This window comes from Canis lupus, chromosome 17, assembly GCF_048164855.1.
Source record: "Canis lupus baileyi chromosome 17, mCanLup2.hap1, whole genome shotgun sequence".
Taxonomy (NCBI): Eukaryota; Metazoa; Chordata; class Mammalia; order Carnivora; family Canidae; genus Canis; species Canis lupus.
In genome coordinates, this window is record NC_132854.1 from 54948760 (window position 1) to 54973073 (window position 24314).

At 37.9% G+C, this 24314-nt stretch overlaps 1 protein-coding gene across 6 annotated transcripts in view; it reads right to left on the reverse strand.

Moving 5' to 3' along the window:
* Positions 1-24314, reverse strand: part of TSC22D1 (TSC22 domain family member 1) — a 130812-nt gene that overhangs the window by 14654 nt on the left and 91844 nt on the right. Inside the window, exon 2 of one of the 6 annotated variants that reach the window (XM_072783004.1) lies at positions 11811-11934. The exons of the other annotated variants lie outside the window; for them this stretch is intronic. The gene's annotated coding sequence lies outside the window, so the exon portion shown is untranslated. The remainder of the gene's footprint in view (positions 1-11810; positions 11935-24314) is intronic. 6 annotated transcript variants of the gene reach the window in all.

A 24314-nucleotide genomic window follows, 5' to 3' on the forward strand; every position in this document is an offset into this window, starting at 1 on the left:
AAAAATATTTTAAAGTAAAAGCAAAGAATAAAAAGCTATAAAAAATAGACTCCAAGGACTTGAACACTTTCATTGAAGAGACCTGAAATGCCTATTTTATAACTAATTTCTCCATAGTCATATGAAAGCACACACAAGCGGGGGAGCAGCAGGCAGAGGGAAAAGCAGGCTCCCAGCTAAACAGGGAGCCTGATGGCAGGACTTGATCCCAGGACCTGGGATCATGACCTGAGCTGAAGGCAGACGCTTAATGGACTGAGCGACCCAGGTGCCCAAATAAATAAATCTTAAAAATAAAAAAAATAAATACTTGCTTCTAAGTGTGAGAACTTCAAAAACCCTAACAAAATGCTAATAAAATTTTAAAATAATCTTTTATATTTATTTACTGGGGCACCTGGCTAACTCAGTCATTGGAGTGTTTGACTCTTGATCCTGGGGTTATGAGTTTGAGCCCAATGCTGGGTGTACAGATTACTTTAAAAATATAAAATCTTGGGCAGCCCAGCTGGCTCAATGGTTTAGCGCCGCCTTCAGCCCAGGGCATGACCCTGGAGACCCGGGATCGAGTCCTGCGTCGGGCTCCCTGCATGGAGCCTGCTTCTCCTTCTGCCTGTGTCTCTGCTGCTCTCTCTCTAATAAATAAAAATAAAATCTTTAAAAAAATAAAAAATAATAAAATCTTTAAAAATATATACATATTCTTAAAAAAATTAAAAAATCATGGGCACCTGAGTGGCTTATTCAGTTAAGTGACCAACTCTTGATTTCAGCTCAGGTCATGATCTCAGGCCCGTTAAGACTGAGCCCCAATGTCAGGCTCCATGCTCAGCAGAGTCTGTATGAGACTCTCCCTCTTCATCTGCCCCTCCTTGCCCTTCTCCTGCCCCACAACGTGTATGCATGCTTTCTCTAAATAAATAAATATTTAAAAAAATAAACAATAAAAAAGATTTAAAAATCAATGTCATTTCAAAAATAAATATGAACTTTTACGTATACACATATAATAGTATATAAGGCTCTCTACAAACATTATTTTCTGTATATTTTCTCTCTAAACATTTATGATTACTTTCAAATTATTGTTACAATTCTAGAAACAATTTCCAGTCTCCTATGCACATACCTCTATTTCTATGCCTTATTTAACATATCTACAAATTCAAAAAAAAAAAAAAAAAAGAAAATAATGCTCATACCCCAAAAAGACTCAGTGTCTTTAAGCACTAGGATTCAAACAGGCAGCATTCTTTTTTTCTTTTTTATCTCTGTAAAAATAAGGTCTTCAAAGCCAAGTTTCTTCATAAATTACCACTTCCCCTAATAGTGGTAGATTATGAAAATCAGGAGTCACAAGCAAAAAGGGCATCTCAGATTTAGAAGCCAAATGATACACTATAAAAAACATCTGAAGAAGTAAAAAGCTGTCCTGATTATGATTTTCTATTTCAAGAACCTCATGCAAGTCTCCTATCAAAAACGAATACCATTTCTATTTTACTTTTTGCACAGCTACGGAAAATAGCTACTGCGAGCTCTTCTTTTACTCTTTAAAAATAACTAGTTAGTTTAAGCCACATTTTCATGTTAAATTCTGGAAGATATCAACAATGATAAGCACTATGGAAAGAAGAGCCAGTAGGAACTGGGTTAACCATTATTCTATGCATACAGAAACACTTAGGGCCATTAGAGCCAGTCCTTTGGTGATCCGAAAACAATCAGATAAAGCTCAACTGAACACTCTTATTTACAAAGGTGAACATAAATTCAAGGGTATTACATGGCTACTGAATTTCTAATGTACTGCAGACTTCAGTGAGCATTAACTGGGGAGGTAACTGTGGATGCTGGGGACACACTGAGTGTTTAATAAGTACCTTCTGCTCTGATCAAAGGACACATTTCCACATTATGGTCTCTCTCAACTCCGGCTCTGTGACTTCAAAGGGCCCGAGGGTTTCTTTAATTGATCTATTCAGTATTCTAGAGCTGAAATGGACCTTAGAGATCATATAGTTCTAATTTCCTTATTCTGTAGGTTTAGAAATGAAAGCTCAAAGACATTGTGGGTTTTGTCCAGGGTTTATCTACTTAACTGTAGGATGAGGCATAGAACCAACTTTTGATTCAATATTTTATCTTCTAGACATGCAGACCAGGAATTCTAAACCAATATACACTTCCAGATTTATATACATATGCTTATTTATATATTCTATATAATATTTATTTATATATATATACTATATATACACATATTTTATATATATATATATATATAAACTATATTTTATGAACTAAGGAATATTAGAACTGGAAGAGGATAGAGATTGCAAACCCCAGCTACTGGGGTTTCCAGGCCTTGTCATAAGTAAGGATGTGGGCTCTTGGTGAGAGCCGGTCCTCTCAAGCTCTGTTTGTATTATATTATGATACTGGAGAAGCTGTCAGGCACTCAGATCAGTCCAGTGCCAGTGAGTCCCACAGTCTGCGGACGTGCTCCCCAGTCTCTGGAAGAGGTCCTGGCCATGAGGAAGATCACTGGACACACAGACACACCACTTTGTGAACGTGCCTATGAATGATTTTTTAAATTGTGCTTTCCTAAGCCTGGTAGTTCCTTTGAGAATCCTCAAGAGCAGTAAGGGCCAGAGGGAGCCCAACCGGACCAAAGAGAATGAAGCCGACTGTGTTCCCCAAGCCTGTGGCCAGCAACAAGAGGAGAAAGTGGCCTTCACAGCATGTCACTCAGAACACAGATCAGAAAACAGATCTCTACTCTTGGTGGTCATCACCTGGGATCTCCTTCCCATTTCTTACCCCAACCCGGAACAAGATTCTGGCATTGCCATATTTTCCTCTATTCACCATGAAGACAATGTGATGAAGACAATAAGTACTGAGTGAACTACAACGGTCAGTGGAGTGGGAAATACATAATTTATAATGTAAACGACAGTTTTATAAAAAAAACAATGAAAAGATGCAACTTACAATGACTTACAAATGTACAAGTACTTCAACTTGTTGCTGACTACTGTAAAGAAGTGGCCACTATAATATATCTTAGCTAAGATACAAACTAGAATAAAATAATTTTCTCTACTCTTCAGGTATTCCTTCCCTCATTTATTCATATTTATTCAGCACTAAGCAAACACGAGAGGCTAGGAACTTTATGCCTGGCACTACAGTTATTAAGATCACTGTCAGTGATTGGGGGGGGAGGGGGTGTAGTTGGTGCCAGGGAGAAGACATGTGATAACTGGTATTATTTGGGTTTATAAAAAGAATGGTAGTTAGCAGAAGGAAGCCAGAGATGTTTCAGAGAGCAGAAGATGCTGCCTCTGGGCCTTGAAACATAAGTAGGAGTTGCAAAGTCAGACCACAAGGTACAAAAAAAAAAAAAAAAAAAGAGAACACTCCATGAAAAGGGCAGGTAAACCAGGGTGATAAAGCAGCAGGCTGAGTGTGGCACCTATCAGCTGGGGGTTAGTGGTAGGAGGTAGAGTGAGAAGCAGAAAGTTAACAAGTTGGAAGACAGGCTGGGGCCTTCCAGACCACAAGATGGAGACCAGTCTTCAGTCTGAGGGCATGGGGGGCCCATACAAAAGGGTTTTAGCAGGCAAGTGATGCGATGGGATCTGGGTTTCAGCAAGGCCCCCCTGACCACAGTGTACAAGGTGAAAGGAGATGGACCTTGCCATGAGAGAATGGAAATCGTAAGGGCCAGAACCGTGAGGGCAGATAGAGAGAAGAGGGGATGAATGCAAAAGAGATTTGGGAGTTGGGACAAACAGGACTGGAGTGTGGGAGGTAAGGGAGGCTGGAGGGGTCCCAGGCTTCTGGATTATGTGATTGGGTGAAAGGTGATGACATTCGCCAGGGTGACGGACACTGTGGTCAGACACTGGTTCTGGAAAATGACACTGATGGGACACCCCAGGCAGTAGAAAATACAGCTTTGGAATTTCAGTGAGATCTGACTTGAGCAAAATATTTGGAGGTTGTCAGGGGGGTAGGGGTACAGTAAAGAGCTGGGGAATAGATGAGATTATCTCAGGAACAGATATAGGAAAGAGATGGTGGGGCTGAGAGGCCACACACTGCTGGGGCAGCCATTTGACAAGGGCACCCGAGTTTTCTGTGGCCTGGTGGACACCACAGAAGATAATGAGGCTGAAGCCATTTGGCAAGACCCTTGTCTAAGAGGACACTGGATGAAGGGACCAGGAAGCAAGAGGGTGAAGGTGGTCTGACTGTGAAGAGGACTGGGAATGAAGACATCAAGTCAGTTTTCCAATGAACCACCAAAATGTTTCACTAGGAAGCTTGCATGTGAATGGCTGCCTCACAGGAAGAGCCAACAGTCCATCAGAGGGAGACCAAAAAGCAGCTGCAACCAACACAAAGAAGCGGGACCTGGCCAATAGCAGATACAGAGACTGCGTCTCAGAGCTCCTTATTCCCCAAAGCTGGGGCACTACTTACTGAGGAGAGGAAGGGAAGTATGTGAGAGCCAAACAACATCCCTCAAAAAGGTGCCAGGACCCAGACTGTTTTTGTTTTGTTTTGTTTTGGGTTTTTTTTTTGGGGGGGGGGCTTTTGGGGGTGAAAGTGGACAGACAAGAAAACTCTGATTTTGACATGAAGCAAGTTTCCAAATGTGAAGAACTGAGTTTTTAAAAATTGTGACTGCTGGGGTGCCTGGGTGGCTCAGCTGGTTAAGCGGCCAATTCTTGATTTTGGCTCCAGTCTTGATCTCAGGATTGTGAGATCAAGCCCCATGTCTGGCTCAGCACTGAGTGTAGACGCTTCTTAGGATTCTCTCTCCCTCTCCAACTGCCTCTCCCTCCCTCCTTCTCTCTAAAAAAAAACAAAAAAAAAACAAAAAAAAAAACATAATAATGCATTTTTTTTTAAACTGTGACTGTTTAAATAACTAACATTTACTGAGAAGTGATAGAAATATGTTTACATGCTGATAAGGAAGCCTGCTACCAGTGTGAAAGAGAGATTCGATGGACACAATTAGTAGCAGTTATTTGAAGAAATAAAACCAAACCTTACAGGTTTATTCTCCCCAGTGAGTGAGACACTTCAGTGAACACTCATGGAGGGAGATCCAGAAGAATCCAGCAGAAAACCAACAGTGAGGGGGCAACTGAAAAATGAGGCCATGTCTCTGAAGGAACTGGCAGGGACTAGGTGAGCTACTTGAGGAGAACCCTTACTTATGGGGTCTGTTGGGGCCACCACAAGCCCACAGATCACAAACGCAATAGCCATGAAGGCTGACAGAGGAGAGCACTGCAAGGTCCGAGGTAAGGACACCCATCTTCTCCCTCTCCCCAGTCCCACACCAAGGGAGCTTGCTCACGGAGGGGGAGAAGGGGCAGACAGATACGGGAACAGATCAGGGGCCCCCATCTCCATTCCAAACTGCTAGAGATGCAGGCTTAGCCTGGACAGTTTTAAAGCAAATATGATACAAAGTCATTAAACACCAGAACTAAGTCTTAAGAATCCAAAGTTCCCTAAACAGTTAAGTCCAAAAATGAACTTGAGTTGTATAACAAAAGTGAGATACTGTGAAGCAGGCCCATTAAAAAGCAAAAAGGAAGAGCTTGCAACGGGCAAAGCTGGTACAGTTTTTAGAAAAATAAAACTGCCATATATTCATACCCTGGAAAGTTGAGACTTCTCAACCAACTGGTTATATGTGCATTTTCTTATTTATTTAAGCCTTACAACAACTCTAAGGTGGTAGGTTCCTTTATTTTCTTTTAGAGAGAAAATAAAAACACTGAGCCTTAGAGTGGCCAGACAACTTGTCCAAGGTAAGTCACATCATGCTTAAACAAAATTCCAGTCAGTGGATGCTGGTATAGAGCACAACTCCACACCACACAGAACCAAAAGGTGGGCACTTCCTAGACACCCTGGAAATGCACAGTTAACTTAGTAAAAAAATTTACACCTGTCTTTAAAGTTGTAAAGGTTTCTTATTGTCATTAGGCTTAGACATTTTGGGATAATTTATATCTTAAATATACTGATTTATCAGACTATTAGACTTGTGTTTGTAATAAAAAAGAAATAGTCTTAACTGAATAGGCTTTAATTTGAACAAATCTGTAACTGGTTTGGAGGCAAAGTTAAGACACAAAAGGATTCCTCTAATTTAGTCTAATGTAGAAAATTTAAAAATCTTTCATTCTATTACTCAAATACTACACATATTTTTTAAATTCAGTGATACTATTTTGAATAAAACAAGATGTTTTGCAAAAGGCATTAAAACAGTGTCAGTGACAAAACATGATTCCCGCCACCTATCCCAAGTCAGGGTAATGCTGCATAAATTATACAAAACTAATTATTTCATAGACACTATGAGTAGAAGCAGAATTAGTTAAAAACAACTTTGCGTTTTAATAAAGGGAGGGAGGCAGGCACTGATTAGGTAAATATTAAGGGATTTTTAAAGGTCAAGTCCATCTTACCAAATCAGGGTAACTAGGTTAAACGAGTAATTAATCTGCTTCAACACTTTAGTATGTTTGGAATAGAAAAGATTTTTTTAAATAAAGTATTTAAAGCATACAAAATACATGTAACATTTATGAAGTATAACAGGAGGACAAACACCCACAAATCCTCCACCAAACTAAGACTGTGACCAATATTACTGAAACCCCAGCCCCACATTGAGGGCAACACCTCCCTAGCCTGAAAATGTTCAAAGTATCATTCCCATTTAGTTACTAGGTTTATCGTCTGCCTCCCTGAACTGGAAGGTTGGGGAGGGTGGGGACTTACTGTTTTATTGACCAGGGTGCCAAGCACCTAAATCAGAACCTAGTATATACTAAGTGCTCCATATGGTGTTACTGAATGAAGGAAAATGAACAGTAACAATAATCATAATGATAATAGCAGCATATACTTAATCACACTTCGGACTCGTCAGTGCCTGTTCCAAGACCATTACATGTAACTCATTTATCCTCCCAACAGCTCTCTCATCTAGGTACCATTACTGTCCTCATTTATACAGATGAGGAAACCGAGGCCCAAAGGAGTTGTGGGGCTTGGTTAAGGCCAGACTTATTGCCACTAGGAAAAGCAAAAAATATTTCTGTGGTATTAACATAACAGACACCCCCACATTTTTGTAATCCCCAGTCTGGATAGACTGGTTATCACCGGAATATGGAAATAGCTGAAAAAGGGAAGAAAATCGAACATCTATATATACTGAACCCCTGCTCTGGACCAGGTACTGGGCATTCAGCAGTGAACCGAATCCCTGCCCTGGTGGAACCCACACTCAAGGTGGGGCTAAAGGAGAAGCACGACAGGCATGTGCATAGTATGTGAAATAGTGATGATGTGGGGGGACAAACTGCCGAACGGAAGCAATATTGGAGAGGGTAAACTTTCAGACAAAGTTGTCAAGGAAGGCCTCCCTGAGAAAGTGTGTTTTGAGTAAAGACCTGAAAGAAATGAAAGAATTAGTCACGGAAGGGCTCTTCAAATGGAGAAGACAGGTAAGAGACATGCCCATCGAATATTCAAGAGTCCCAACAAAGTCAAGCATCACAGGAACATGCAGTAAGCCATAGATGATGAAGGAGATGGCCCGTGCTTTGGTATCTTGTCCTCCTTCCTCTGGGTGGAGAATGTTTACTAAGATCAGAATTATGATACACAGAGCATTTAAGAAGTATGGTATGCACTTGAAAGCAATGCAGTAATAAGTATTACATTCCACTTTGTACTCCCCTAGTTTCTTCAAAGAGTATTTTGGGGCACTTTTCACTTTTCAATAAAAACTCAATCTTTCCCCATGTTTGATAATAAGTAAATGGTGCCCTCTGTAAAATCATCTGCCTCCAAAGTTCAAGCACTAGATAGGCAATGATAGCTCTTTTCTGAGTCTTGGTTTGGACAAGTTTCATGAAACCATGAGAATCTTAGAATTTACTTTCTTCTACAACAAAGCTGTTTAAAACTACTTCTGAGTAAATGGGGTGGATAAAACACGCACATTTTATCTGTTTCCACCTACAAACCACTAAAGAGATAGAGAATCCAGTGTAAACACACAAGGGCCGAAGAAATAGGGCAGATGTCAATTTCAACAGTTTGGGGGACCAGAAAAAAAAAAGATGGTTTAATTCATCCAGTTGGAACTTAAGCAAATGTCAAAGGAAGTCCAGAAGATAGCTGATATGCATTAAAGAATTCAATACTCGAAACCACATGCTTCTCATTGTGCAAGTGAGATGAGAGTCTATATGAAACACAGACCTTATCCTGTCCCGATCTTACACAGCTGAACAACTGAGCAAAGGGCCAACCATCCTCTAACATACCCAACACTCAGGAAAAAAAGGAACCTGGAGAAAACAGGGGAGTATAGGGAAACGAGGAAACTTTAAAGGTCCTGAAAGGCATGGATATATAATGATGGCAGGAAGACAATAACAGAACACCAAAAAGAGCTCCTAGAAATTGAAAAATGGGTATTATGAGAGCACAGTGAGAATTCACTAGAATAAATGGAAAGCAAAGTTGAAGAAATATCTAAGAACTAAAACAAAATACCAAAGAAGGAAAAATGAGGAAAAGAAAAGATAGCAGTTTAGGAGGGCTTACATCTGAACGACAGGAATTTCAGAAACAGAGCAGAGGATATGAAGGGGAGCAAAGTAGCATAAAATAATTCAAAAAAATTTCCTAGAACTACAGAACATGCTTTTTTTTTTTTTTTTTTTTAAATTAAAAGAGCCTATCAAGTACAATCTGTTCTGTTTTAAAGCTTGTTTGGAGAACACGAATTTGTTCCAGAACAATATATATATATGTTAAAGAACAATTTGAGGATAACGCACACTTCATGTTTTGCTTATGCCTATGTCTTCAAGAAACGCGAGGTGAAAGTAGGAAGCCGCACCAGCTGAACCAAGTCGCCTAGAAAAAAAAACACACACACACATACACACACACACATACACACACACACACACACACACACACACACACACATATCTCAAATGTATACCAGGCATGTCAGTCCACCATGTTTCCTGTGTTACAAAGATTCTATTTTGTCACTCTTTGGCAAATGTCAATTTTTCTATATAAAAAAGCACTCATTCAACATTCTAAACCTGTCTAATCACTCTGATTCAAAAGCACCAGCAGTGCATGAAAAAAAAAAAAAGGTTTTAAATATTGAGGTGAAGGTGGAAAGAGGAAAGGTTCTTTCCTTTTAAAGGAAAGAACATGTAATTTCTCTAGAGCAAGATGAATAAAAGAATCCATGCTGTGGACACCAAAGATAACCCATGAAAATAAAGGAAACTTGCATGGCTAGAGCAACCTCACGTGAAGTCAGGAGGAACAAGCTCCAAAGAAAAAGAAGAAACAGGAAGATTGTTGAGGATATAGACTGAAGAGCCAACGGAAGCAAACAAACAGGAACAACCTTCCTCCCAATCAAAGAGAAAGCACTATCTATAAACCAAGACCTTTACTGGAAATCTCCAAATCCTGCTGAAGCTGCTTCTTTTAGTGTCAGCAGTCGTTGGCTTGGTAGCTTCAAATATCTTTATAATTTCCAAAGACTTCAGTGGTAGGGAGAGGCAGAGTACAGATGAGGGAACTGCAGGATTTCCAGGGATGGTATGGGAAGTAAAGTGAAGGAGGAGGATCTACACTGGATCAAATTTTCAATTTTGATGACGCAGGTTATCTATTTTAAATGTATGCATTTGATCTAAGTCTCCCCCATGCCGTCTTATATTATTGGTGGACTTGGAAAATTAAGTTTCTGTGGATTTCAAGGTCTCCTTATTTCAAAATAGAAAAAGTTCTAGGACCTACTTTCATTTTTTAAACAGATTAGTGAAGGCTTTGATTATTTGATTCACAATTTCTATCACATTTAGCCTCCCAATGTTTCTAAGATTCTGGTACCAGCAAAAATTCTCCACATTCTCTTAACAGCAAGATTCTATATGGCCTAAGAGAAGTAAAGCCAAAATGATGCTGGCTTACTCTTTCTAATTCCAATTAAAATGTCGCTTCCAAAGAACCCTTAAAAGTATCTATGATATTATTTTGGTCATTTAAATCTAGATATGTAATTGTAAAGCTCAAAGTCTATTTAATCCCAGATTAGAATTGACCTTTTAAAATTTTTTTTAAAGATTTTATTTATTCATGAAAGACACAGATAAAGAGGCAGAGACATAGGCAGAGGGAGAAGCAGGCTCTTCGTGGGGAGCCAGATGTGCGTCTCAATCCCAAGATTCCGGGATCACACCCTGAGCCGAAGGCAGACACGCTCAACCACTGAGCCACCCAGGCATCCCTAAAATTGACATTTTAAATGCAACTTTTTATTTGAGGGAGACAGAGAGAATGTCAAGCAGGATCCATGCTCAGCATCGAGCCTGTTGTAGTGCTCGATCTCATGACCCTGAGATCATGACCTGAGCTGAAATCAAGAGTCAGTTAACAGACTGAGACACTCAGGCGCCCCTTTAAATGCAACTTTAAAGAGTAATAATCAGATTTTGAGCTTTGGAGTTGGACTTTAATTCAAATTTCCAAAAGTTATTTCTTCCTATGTAAAATGAGAAGATAATACAAGCAAAGTACCTGGTATTTCCTGCAACAATAACGTGAGCAGGTAAGGCTCGAACCTTGTGCTCCGAACTACTTTCTGCTTCAGTCATTTGAGTTTAATCAAAAGAGGTCAACACATGTTCTCCACTTACCTTTTAAATTAGAAAACTTCTTGAAAATAGCCTACATAAGCAGTATTGTTACAGACTGTATCTAAAAGAAAATGTTTCAGCTTTGAGAATCACCTTATAGGACTCGATTTATTGTTCCCTAACCGTATGATAATAATCCTAAGAAAGAATCATAATAATCATCCCAAGAACCAAAGAAGATTTCCTTGTTTTGGTAAAAGGACAACTCAAGTTTTACTTTAATCTCTGTGATTTGTTGAATTAGTTCACATAGTAATTCCTAATATTTTTCTTTTATATGTTTTTTTTCCCTCATCAATTTATTCAATGTCTCAAACTATGCAACAGTCCTGGCAGCCTCCTTCAAAAAGGCTGTTTGTACCATCTTAGTCTCTCCTCAAGGAAAAGCTAAGGAGGGGGAACTCTCCATCAGCTTCTATGTCTTTCTTTCCCCCATGATTGTGGTATGCCTGTTTCTCCAGCAAGAAATCAAGTGACTTCATGCCCAGAACAAGGAAGGGAAGACAGTCTTTCTTTCCCACGATAGTTCCCTGCCACAGATATCTATTGCATATTATTTCACAAACATTTTGTGCCTGGAACTGGGCTAGTCTCTGGGCTCCCTTTAAAGAGTGAAGCAGCTCTTCTTCTAAAAAGCTGGTCGAAATTTGTAAACAGTGTTTTTCCTTAGCAGCACTAATAATATAACTCATCATTCAGTTTTATCACAGAGCACTAGAAGGGAGAAATGTTTTCAGATAAAAACTGTATTCTTGTTACAGATAAAAGAGAAAAATAAAAGAGAAAAAAGAGAAAAAGAGAAAAAGTTGTTCAAAGAGAAAAATAAAAGGCTAGACAAAACTTTTAAACTGAATTTAACTAGGAAAATTGAACAACTATGCACCAGGCAATGCACTAAGCACTCTACATATCATCTTGTTTAATAGTCATCTCATCTCTATTATCATCACATACACAGAGGAGCAAACTCAGAGGAGAACTTAATTCAACCACTGCTGTTAAATGACAGACCTGAAATTTGGACTCAGGTCTGCCTGGTTCAAAAAACCAATTTCCACTTCACCGAAAGTACTTCCTTGGTGATAATCTGGGCTAAGCACTGTGATAGCTCCATAGTCCAGGAAGGGTGGTATATCTGCAAGCAATAAATAAAGTGCAAAGTAATAAGTATGACATCTTAGGTGCCACAGGTACCAAGGAGAGCATAGAAGGAGGTAAACAAGTAGAGGGGGCTGGGGGAGGATTGTAGGTGTTGGGTAGTCAGGAAAGGTTACAAAAAGGAATTTTCTCCCAAATTGAATCTTCATGAATAATCTTACAATCATCAGCCCCCCAAAAAGAAAGAATTTCAAGGAAAATGAAAAGCATGTACGAAACAGGCAGAAAGGCACAGCATCTTTGTGGAAGATGCCCAAGAAGTAGGGCCATCTGAAATAATCACAGAATGGAAGAAAATGGAGGCAGAAGTATTCAGAGATATTCTGATTACCCCAGATCTTGAAAACACTGCTAAAGAATCAGAAATTTACCCCACAACACGTGAGCTCCAGGCAATCAGAATAGATGCTGGTTGTAAATAGCCAATTTCACCCTCCTAGTGCAAAGCAGCCAAATATCAACCCTGCCTCTAGGAAACGAGAGCAGATACTGAAGGCATTACTACAGGAGCGTGTTCTGGATTTCAGAAAGGTGATTCCAGATACAGAATGAAGGCTGAACGAGGAAGGACAAGAGCAAAGACTAGGAAGAAATTCTGGTAAAGGCTCTTAGCCTGTGAAGGCATTTGGGGAGTGATTTTAAAGGAAACCAAGTTATCAAAATATAATCATTACTTTAAATGATTCTATCACTATAACAAATAAGTATATGTATTACACAGAAACCATCATACAATAAAAATAATCCAGACCAGTGATTCCTAGATTGCCAACATACATATACATGAATATTACTATTTTGGCAAAATAACAATTACTATCATTTAACTAAGTACCTTGTTTTGTTCAAGTCATAAAACATTAAATATCTATTTCACATATAGGCATTTTTAGAAAGGTAATGCATAATAGAAAACATGGCTCTGTAAGCTCTGTATCATAACAGCCTCCTTTAATCTCTTTTATAGAAAGTAAGAGCAGACTCTGCACAACAAAAGAAAGCAGTAATGATATATTTCTAGCAAGCCTTCTGAGTGTTTCTCTGTGATTATAGCAAATGTTCAAGATATACTCTGGCCCATACTACTTTTAGTTAGATGGGTCATCTACTTCAACAAGTCATTTACAAGCCTGCAAATGCAATGAGCACAAATACAACACAAAAATCCAAATAAAAATAAACCTCATACAATGTAGAAATATATAAATAGAGCTTAACAGTCTATTATTGTAAGTTACAAGATATTGAAAATTACCCTACTTATGGTATTTATCTGGATGTTTAAAGAACTTGATAGAGACTATTTCCACATGAAAAAAGAGGATGTGAAGAATTTAGAGAGAGCGGCAAAAGGACAAAAAGTAACTTAAAAAGTTCTAAAACTGGAATGGAAGAGAGTAAGGAACAAGGAAAGAAACCATTGCAATATAATGTAACGTAATATAATGTCCATTAAGATGGTAAATGTGTCTGGAAATATTTAGAAGTTCTGTTATCTGTGAAAAGCAAAGCTTATATATAAAATATATATAATGTATAAAAAGCAAGTTAATGTATAATTATAAACAAGATTTTAGATGTATATTTAAGACCTTGAGAAATTAAAAAATAATTGAAATCATGTCACTCTTTTCAGTGAAAGAAATTCACTTAATAATTTTAGTCCTTCCCCCAACTAATCCTAAAACTAAAGTTGATCCTATAAGAAAATCCTGCACATGAATTGCTCAAGTGTTAGACCAAAGGGATCAATTTTACTTGACAAAGTAACAAAACGGACTTCACCTTCTGTGTATAAGCCTAAAGAAAGTATAAATGAATATAAAAACTATGTGTAATTTCCTAAAATTACAGAATTTTAGTTTAAAAGCCCATGAAAACTTCTTTGAAAAGTGGTAATGATCTGACATCTATAAATAAAATTCAACTCATGACATATTCACAAATTTTCTGACATATTAATCTTCAGTCTATCCAGAATTATAAAAACAATAGTTCTAATTAAACTGCAGCTCAGAGACTAGGTGCACTTCTGAAGTTAAGATGGCTAAACAGCCAACCTATAAGAACACTATACACTTGAAGCCAGAGATAGGTCAATGAGAATAAATTCAGATTACTGAATTTAATCAGGAAGTTTAGAAAAAGAAAACTGTTCTCTCTTCCAAAACGGCCTTTAAAAGATATGTCTAAATCCTTAAATGTGTAGCATTTGACTCGAGGATTTCACAAAAAAAGAAATCGTATTTGCAAATTTATATTCATTTGCCCTTAAGATTAATAAAGTTTAAAAGAATCCTTACCTGCAAATCCAATCATAGTAATTTTCAAAGAACAATGCCAGAACAGATTAAATCATGAAAAAAAAAAAGAAAAATCAGTCATTTTCTATACTGCTTACTATACTCATAATTGAGGTATTTTATATGTATGTACATAGCTTACATTTTCATATATTCAAGAATATATTGGGGAAATCCCTGGGTGGCTCAGTGGTTGAGCATCTGCCTTCAGCTCAGGGCGTGATCTTAGGGACCTGGGATTGAGTCCCACATTGGGCTCCCTGTGTGGAGCCTGCTTCTCCCTCTGCCTCTCTCTCTGTGTGTCTTTCATGAATAAATGAATAAAATTTTTAAAAAAAGAATATATTGGCAAATTTAAAATGCTTAGCTATGCACAGAGAGTCCTCATTGACTGCTAAATTGAATTTTAGAAAAAATTAAGTCTAACTATCATGTTCTATAATCTCGTATTTAGAAACAAAAGAAATTAGGGAGTTAGAGTCAATGAAAAATAATAGAAAAACTAAGCAACATAGAAAATACACATACAATGTTAAATGAACAAAAAGACAGAGACTATGCATGACCTATGATGACACCTATAAGCATGAACACATATGTGTGGTGGCCAGCCTTCAAGATGGCCCCCAATGACCCGCCCCTCTTGGTTTTCATACCCTTATAACGTTCTTCTCCATAGTGAATAGTGCTGCCCTGAGAAAAATATTGCACAAATGACGGTGTATGATTTCTAAGACTAAGGCATAATAAGGGTTCTCCTTTACTGTCTCTTTGATCATTCTCTCTGAGAGAAGCCAGCTGCCATGCCCATGAAGACTGTCATGTAGGACTATGGGGAGTTCCACGTAGCAGGGGATTTAGGTGCATCCTGTCAAGATCCAGCATCAACTTGCCAACCGTGTGAGTGAGCCACCTTAGAGGTGGATCCTTTAGCCCAGTGAGGACTGTAGCTGTGACTGACATTTTGACTATAACTTCATGACACACCCTGAAGCAGAACCATCCCGAACCATCCCGCTAAGTCTCTCCCAAATTCTCAGCCCCTTAGAAAGGGAGTAAGATAATGTTTATTGTTTTAAGCCATTCAATTTTAGGATAATGTTATAATATAGAATATATATACTTCAAAAGGCCATGTAATAATAATAACTGTTTTAGAGTATGACTAAGGAAAGGCTCGGGGGTTATTTCCTCCTCGACTTCCTAAACTTTCTGTAAGGTTAGGTCACTCTCATGTTTCATTTTTTAAAAGCACACTCCATGCTCCTATCTCTACTTGCTCCCACCACTTATATTAGAAAAGTTGAGTCATTCATTCATTCATCCATTCATTTATTCAGGAAATGCCTGTTGGGACCAGATTTCAAAAGCGTCCCAGTCCCACCTCAGGGAGCTTACATTCTAGTGAGAAAGAAGCTAAGTCAAGTCATGCCACAAATTAGTCTAGGATTACAGATGGTGGTATATGGTCCACTTCGCTACAACATGCATGTGTTTCTGGAAGGCAAATTAGTTCACGAGTGATCAGTCGACGGAAAAAACGATGTCAGGGTAACACCAAAGTTTTGTTGATTCAGGGGGATTTTTCCTACACAAGGGGAGTCAGAACAGTCAGTGAACTGCAACCTGTAACAAGAAAGGAAAAAAAGCTCTCAACTCTGTTGCTATAGCAGCAGCAAGAGGCCTTTCGTTTGTATTTAACAAAACTTAAAAGCAAGTGCTTCCATCAGGAGCACCCCCCCCCCCCGCCCCGCTCCCCAAGCTCTGTGCAGCTTCCAGCTCATGGTAGCCTGGCTGCCTCCTGTACCAGCCTCGCCACAGCCCCCACTGGCTTGGAGCTCCATTGCCTTCTGCGTTATCTTAGCACCTGCCGCCTCTGCTCTCATTAAAATATTGCTGGCATTTCACTCTACTTTTTTGTGTGTGTATTTTTGATATCTACCAGGAGAGCTTCCAGCTATATCGAGCCGGTACCAATTTTTTGTTCGCTTACTGCTCTGGCTACAAAGCTGCCTGAGTGTTGAGTGGTTGGCCCCAACTCTGTTTTCTCCATAAACTGCCTTATTTTTTTCCCCGTGCAGTTCTGTAAAATGAGGTTTTAAGGAACATACATATCATGGTATAGAAGAAACGCCTGCACTATTGAGGAAAACTTTGCAGTTCTAGGAGAGTATGTAACGGAGAGTATGTAACCTTGACCTACCACGGGAATGGCATATAAAAGGTCTAAAGCATGGAGACAGGGGTACATGGAGAGGCTTACATAAGCTTCCTCTTTATCTGCCTCAAATACTTGGCCAGACTAGAGAAGCTGTATTCACCTCAGATGGCTGAAGCACTCCTTTGTCTGACCAGACTGTGGTGAGGCAGGTGATGAGACTGGGCCTACTTCAGCGCTCCTCAGCCCAGACCGAAACCTAAGAGTCAAGTGGGAAGCTTTTCACAAATACAGATACTCAGGCCTGTTCTGACGTAATTGGTCTATCTGAGTCCTGAGCATTAGTAGGTTTTAAAAGTTCCCCGGGGCTTAGTCAGGGCTAAGAACCACTAAACCAGAGGAAGGCACCAGCCATAATCAAAGGATTAGAGAACAAGGTCTTATAAAGAAAGAAAGAAAAAAAAAAAAAAAAAAAGCAAAATACTGATATTTATGCATTTAAAAACTTTGCAATTGCAATTAGTAAATAAGACTATATTATTTTCCTCAATAAGATTTATAAGGATATTTCTGAGAGGGCTGGAAGTAATCAGAGCTGGAATGTGGGGTTCAAGACCAATGGAGCACTAATCTGTTTCTGGGAGAAGCAGCCTGCGGGGCTGGAACCGAGGAGCCTCAGTTCCACTGGGGCGACAGAGTGGGGAGAAATGAGGGAGCCTGGGAGGAATTTCCAGAAGGATTTAGGTAAGGTCCTCAAAAGGAGTCCTGACCGAGTGTGCTACAATAGTAGCACATACTGTTTAAAAACATGGCCATCTTTGGAACGTCAAAATAAAGGATAAAAATGGATAGAGTGGTTTAAACACTATTATATGGAGGTAGAAAAGCAGATTGCAACGAGTTTTCATACTTGGTGATCAGAGTAGGGATATTTTAAAAATAGATTCCTGAGCCCAATGTCAAAGGTATGGATTGCAATCTCCAAGACGTAGGAAATATAGCAACAGCTGCTACCATTTATTCAGTGTTTACAATGTGCCAGGCAATCTCCTATGCATTTTCTAGGTTTTATCTGATTTAGTTCCTGGAACCCCTAATAGTTAACTGGGACACAGAGAAATTAAGTGGCTTGCCCATGGTAAAGGGCGGACCCCGTTTTCAAACCTATAGACCGACATACGCTCCGTGCTCTTAGCCATGACACTCTGCAGCCTTTGAGAACATTCTCCCCCATTTCCAATAAAGCAAGTGATTTTGACGCTACTACTATTTGAGAACCACTACACCATGATCTTTCAGTCACTTTTAGCCATCATTCTACGAAATCAGGCTCAAAATCAACAGTGTCTTCCTTGTTGAGCTTTACATCAAGTAGCATTATTTCCTTTATAATGAAGACTTTGAAATACACTAAATGTACAGAAATAGTTTTCCTGTAGAAGACGAGCTTATGTCTGAGACTTCTGTCTCGGACAGAAATAGAAATTTTACATAACACTTTTTTTCTGAAACACACTTAGCGATTTGCTAGGTCTTATCAATTCTTCCCTGATACTATCTCTCCCTTTTCTTTCTCTAGTCCCACTGCCACCAACCTAATCCAGACCCATGTAAAACTTCCAGATTATCACCATATCATCTGGTCAATCTGATCCCAATCTCTATCCAGCCAGATCCAAACAAATTCATCCTGTATACTGCTTCCAGGCTAAATTCTTAGAATTTTCTTAATTTTCTTGCCTGTCATTCAGTTAGAGTCCTTTAGTGATTACACACTACCTTCAGGATAAAGCCACACTCTTTAGCTTGGCATTCCAGGGCTGTAACTAACTGCCCCTTTACCAACTCTAATTTCTTAAAAAAATTCATTCAATACAATGTATTTTTTAACCCAAAATCCCTTCATCAAAACAAGAATTAAATAGATCTTAAAACTACATTTAGAATCAGAAAAATACTGAAATTGTGGGCTAATTCTTTAAATCCTTTTAATGAGATTCTAGCTATCTTGGAGTGAAATGTTCAAACTTGGTACCATCTCAGGTGAGCCGTTCGCTAATACTTTGTTTTGCAGAGTGTTTAAGAGGATGTTAACACAGCTGAGCTCTCGCATCTGATCCTTCAGGTAATCTCAAAGTTAGTTTCAGGGTGTACAATTACACAAAAACTGCTCTAATGCAACAGGGAGGGTTTATAGCCTGTTCTTAAACCATGAATCTTTTATATAATCCACAAAAACACTTTTGCAAATTTTGAGTAAGATTATTTTTACTTAAAAACATATAGTACCTTGCCGGGAAGAAAATTTATACAGTCGAAAATTACAAGTTAGGAAAACTTATCCATATATTTTAGTTCTAAAACTTATACCGCTTCATCTACTAGAAGTTTAAAAAAAAAAAAAAAAGTTGTTACTACCAAGGAGAACTGAGAAGCATGGATCAAGTGTCTATGCGCTAATATCCATTTCAGGTAGAGTTAATTTATCAGTCATTTCCTTGGCTTCTCTGGACCGCTTATAAGAGGTCTCCAGTTACCCCAGAAGGGCTGAATGAAAGATGAAGGCAAACACTCAGGCCTCCAGAAGCTGATGATCACTATGGAGAGCAGAAGAGCGGCAGGCATCAGGTAGATGAACATTAGCGACAGCCAGAGAAACACACGTCCTCCTCCTCTCCCCTTAATCAGTTGAGCCCAACAACTGCTTTCTTAGTGCTTATGTGAGGTCAAATTGATTCCCTCTGATATTTGGTCTGATGAACTCTATATATAGTATCTTTTAAAAGATTCAAAAAATATGCAAATTATTAATGAAGGAAAGAAATCCAGAAGGAAACCTCTCAATTAGTCCAATTTTTTTTTGTTAACAGATACACAGAACAACCCTCGACCTGCAAGTATATGGGAGGGCAGGGAAAAGCTGTGGCAAAAAAAAAAAAGCGGCATCCAGAAATAAACTGAAAAGTCCAAGAGGCTCAAGATTTTACCCAATGCTTATTGAATCACCAGTAAAGACACAAAATGCCTGGGAACACCTCTCCAATGAATAGATCAGCAAAACAGGGAAATGCACACACACCTAGACATATCTGTTGTAATCAATATTATCTCATCCATATAAAGTATGCCCAATTGAGTCTAAAATATTATAAGAAAGATTTTTTAAAGTTGCTACGCAAATAGTTACTCTAGTTTCTAATGTTCCTCATTACTATTCCTCCTTGTCTAGAGGGGCCACTGATGATAAATTTTCAAGGCCTCATAGTTCATTTTCCTTCCCTCCAACAACCTGTCACAAAATCCCCTGGGAGAAGGTAATGTTTGCCTTCATTTGCTTTTCATCATGCACAAAACCATGTTGTGCCATGCCAGAGTCTGGCACTTGACATGATTCACTTCACTTTATTAGGAAAAAACGTTGATAAGCAAAAGGCAGGCTGACGTCAGGCACAGCTCGAGAGCACAAAAATCCAGTCTCTGCTGGGACCAGTCCTCACTCCCTCCACACCACCTTTAGCTGTTATCACTTCATCTTGACACAATCCAATAACTGGTATTCAAATGGCTCACTGATAAAGGCTGAGTTCTATTCTTCTGCTTGGGAATTCTGGAAAGCATGGAATGTACTTTAGGAATTTTTCCACCGGAAAAGTTAAAATTTAAAAGTTCTGGTATATAAAATGCTTAACAGTTAATCACATGGAAAACTTCTGATTTTAGATAACCAGGGGTTTGCTGTACATCAAAGCAAAAAGAATCTGCAAAAATACAATCCTGCCACCTTGTGGTTCCTATTCAAAAGCACTTCACTACTTTTTACTTTTTTTTTTTAACTTCACTACTTATTTTAAAACAAAATTTGGCTTTTAAAAAATGTGCTTTTATTAAAAAAAGTCAAAATAATATAGCATTTTAAAATCTTAAATATCAATTTTAATGTCCCCTGAAGTTTATAGAAATTTATCAAATTGCCAATGTTTGACTTAAAGAAATTGTAAGGTCAAACTAAATTCTCTCTTCAAACATAAAGCACTTGGAATGCTCAGTAAATTTTCTGTATCAATTATGGATCATGCTTTTCTTTCTGTAGTTAAATAACCATATTATATAAATGAAACTGTAAAATTTTTCCCGCCCACAACATAGCATTGCTTGATCAACTTTAAACTATGATGTAGGAATACATGTAGTAAATTTCAATTATACCTTTACTACATATATTTTATAATTCTTAAATTATTGAGCCTCCTCAACAAATGTAAACAAAGAATTAAGTTTCTTGACATGTTGACATAAATAAGGCTAATTTTAAAACAGATAAAAATATAGGATTGCTGGCATTTTCAGAGAACCTCTAACAATTAATTCCTTTTAGAAAACTAGTAAGTGAAAAATAAGTCTCTTTTAACGTATAAAAGACTGAAAGTTTATTCTTAATCAAATGTGAAATTTTGAACACAAATTACAAAAAAACCCATGATGCTCGTAATATGAGATTGAATCATATGAAATTCTATTTATGCAGGTCAAAAACTGTTGAATATTACTCATTGTAGTAATTCACATTTATTGAGAGTTCCTTATAAATCTGTGCTATGGACTATATCTGATCTGTCGTATTTAATAATCCTCACATTAACCTTGCGAAGGAGGTACTCTTACTATCCCCAATTTAGCAATAAGGTCATTGAGGCTTTGAGGACAAATAACCTAAGTGGCACAGCCCGACTGCTTGAGTTCCCAACCACCATATCCAACAGAATAGGTATTTCTATAGATACAAATAGAATAGCTGCAAAGGTGTTTCTGAAAAGACACTCAGATCTTCCTGCCAAACTTTTTCTTCTGTTAATGAGGACTTTAAGAAGCATTTATATTGTTAAAACTTTCAGGAGAGAGCAAAGGGCAACTACTGCCAGTTTTGTGATCTAAAGCATCATCTGAATTTACTTCTTTGACAAATCCTGGTTATCTTATCTCACAACCTTCTCTTTTTTCACATAAAGCAGCATTTTTTACTGTGCATGCTGGTATTAACCCCCGAGATACTCATATCCATTAGCATATCTGATTTTTCTCTCGCTTCTTATCCATTTAACAAATACCTCTTTTTGTTCATATATGGAAAGAACATAAAAATTCATAATCTTTACCCTCAAAATGTTACACAAAGAGACGATCTACTGCTAAATATTTCAAACAAGTATGTAGAGAATATAATAGAATTTGGGAAGGCAACTAACTTTGTTTCGAGGTACCTATTTTTTGCCCATTCCTTCCATTTTCAAAATCATTCCCCAAAGGAGCTCCACATTTAATTGTGCAGCAAGTGTTTATAGTATAAAGTCATGTACTACACAGACTTAAGACTGGCAATAGTAAGAAGAGGTACAAAACAAAAAGTTTTATCAAGGATGATGAAACTATCAAATATTAAGCAAATAAATATTTCTACCATCTTTTATCTTTTCTGTCCATAGTCCAAATAATCCACTAAGTGGCTACAGGAGAAACAAGGATATTGGTATCATCTGTAAGTTCCATAAGAAACATAGGTTTGGAAGTTCATTTGTTGCAAATTCTTGTTTTAACAAATTGCCACCATTTAAAGTTCTATCACAGCCCTTCCTTTTACTCCATTTCCCCTTTTAACTTTTAACTCTAATAAAATGAACACTTTACTTAATTTTCTCCCTACCTATCCCTAAAATTGGACATAAATTTCTCTAGATAACCTTCTTCATTCAGACTGGGTCTATGATCAGATTTTAAATTGCCGATAAAATATGATCAGTTGTATTAAAGAGATTTCTAGTTAAATCCTTAATGAGTATACATTGCTTTTATGATGAAAATTATTTTTTTAAAAAGAAAAATATTTCTGCTAATTCATATGACAAATATTTACTGAGCATACTTCAAATGTACTAAATATATATAAAAAATATAAACACAGGAGCCAAAAGACTGGGACCTATTCTAGGTAGCTATGCTTCCTTAAGTAGCTATCTCTTGAGTTCAATTTCTTTGCTTGTAAAATAAGGATAAAAATATTTGCCCTACCTCCCTTCACAAGTTATTCCAAGGATCCAAAAGAGACAATATATGTAAAAGCACTTAGAGTAGTAAGTTACTTCCAAAGCCAGTCATCAGGGAGGCAAGTAATCTCACAAAACAAGTAGGCAAATAAGATTGCTTAATGCTATAATTGAGGTGAAATGTATCCTACATACCCAAAATATTTTCAATTAACCATTAATTCCAATGGGATATTTATTTGTGGGTTATAAGTTCTATTTGGTTTAACTAAAGTGTGTCTTTGAAAAATCATCACAAGCCAGCTCTAAAAAAAAATTACATCTTAAATAACCCCTCATTGTCTATTCGTCAACTAAAATCTAAATTATTTCAAGGTTTTTTAAAAAACAATCTTTCCATCTGCATTTATACTATTATAAAAATAAATATCATTAGGCCATTAGTAATCAGATATTAAATGATTTCTTAAGTCCACTGAGTGCCCTAAAATCATGTGATGATTTTATCAGAAAGTTTACAAAAAAAAAAAAAAAAAAAAAAAAGGTTTACAAACATTACAGGAACCCATTAATCAATAATTAGAATTAATGAACTAATTTTTCATTAGAACTAATTAGAAAAATCTGCCACCCTATGCAAGGATCAATTTAGACAAAAGGCTAATTTCTTCTTTGAGATTCAATAATTTTCATTTACGCTAAGCAGAAAATTTCCCATTTGCAATTTCAGCTCTAATGAGTATCTTTTCCTCAAACCGTTAGTATCTGTGAATCTGCAGATTTAATTACCAAAGACATAACCGCATTTGTCCATTATCCTTTTGAGTCACTTCCCTTCAGATAAAACTAACTTCAATCTACATCTTTCCATAGCAAGCTAACTGCAAAATTCCTGTTATTTTCTCTATTTTTTAAGCCAGTTAACAGCTCATTTCGCAATTTAAATGGTCTTAAAAATGTAATTCTAAGTTAAATCTTCATTTGAAAAGTCAATACCAACTCCTCGGTAAGTATTTTACATTTACGGAGAACTACAGGAGTGGACGCGTACTTTTGCCAAACTCCAATCAAAAAAAAAAAAAAAGAAAAAACCACTACAGGGCAGCCCAGGGTGACTCAGAGGTTTAGCATCTGCCTTTGGCCCAGAGCGTGACCCTGGAGACCTGGGATCGAGTCCTACATGGGGCTCCCTGCATGGAGCCTTCTCCCTCTGCCTGTGTCTCTACCTATCTGTGCCTCTCATGAATAAATAAATAAAATCTTTAAAAAAGCACTACATACACGTGCACCTGGGTGGCTCTGTGGTTGGGCCTCTGCCTTTGGCTCCAGGATCGTGAGATCGAGTCTCGCATGGAGCTCCCTGCATGGGGCCTGCTTCTCCCTCTGCCTCTCTCTCTCTCTGTGCCTCTCATGAATGAACGAATGAATCAATAAATAAAATCCAAAAAACAGCAACAACAATAAAAATAAAAACCCCACTACCTCCATACAGTATGCAGACACACATACATATAAACATACAGATGCACGCATGAACGCGCATGCACGCGGATAGAGACCTGTGTACACACTAAGCATTAAGCTAGAATTTGCCAGCTCTAAAAAAAAAAGGGGGGGGCGGGCAAGGAACATTTCGAACATTTCAAAAGAACCAGGCGCCCGCTGCTTCACATTGCAAGCCCTCTATTTAGAGAACCTCGACCAGCACAGCCAGCAGCCTTGTCAAGCGCACATACACGAAGGTGGTCTTTTTTTTTTTTTTTAAGCAGAAAAGCTCCATAGCTGATCCCGAAACACCTACAATGTTAAGTCCACCCACAGGAGCTTCACCTGGAGGGGGAGTTGAGACAAACGACTC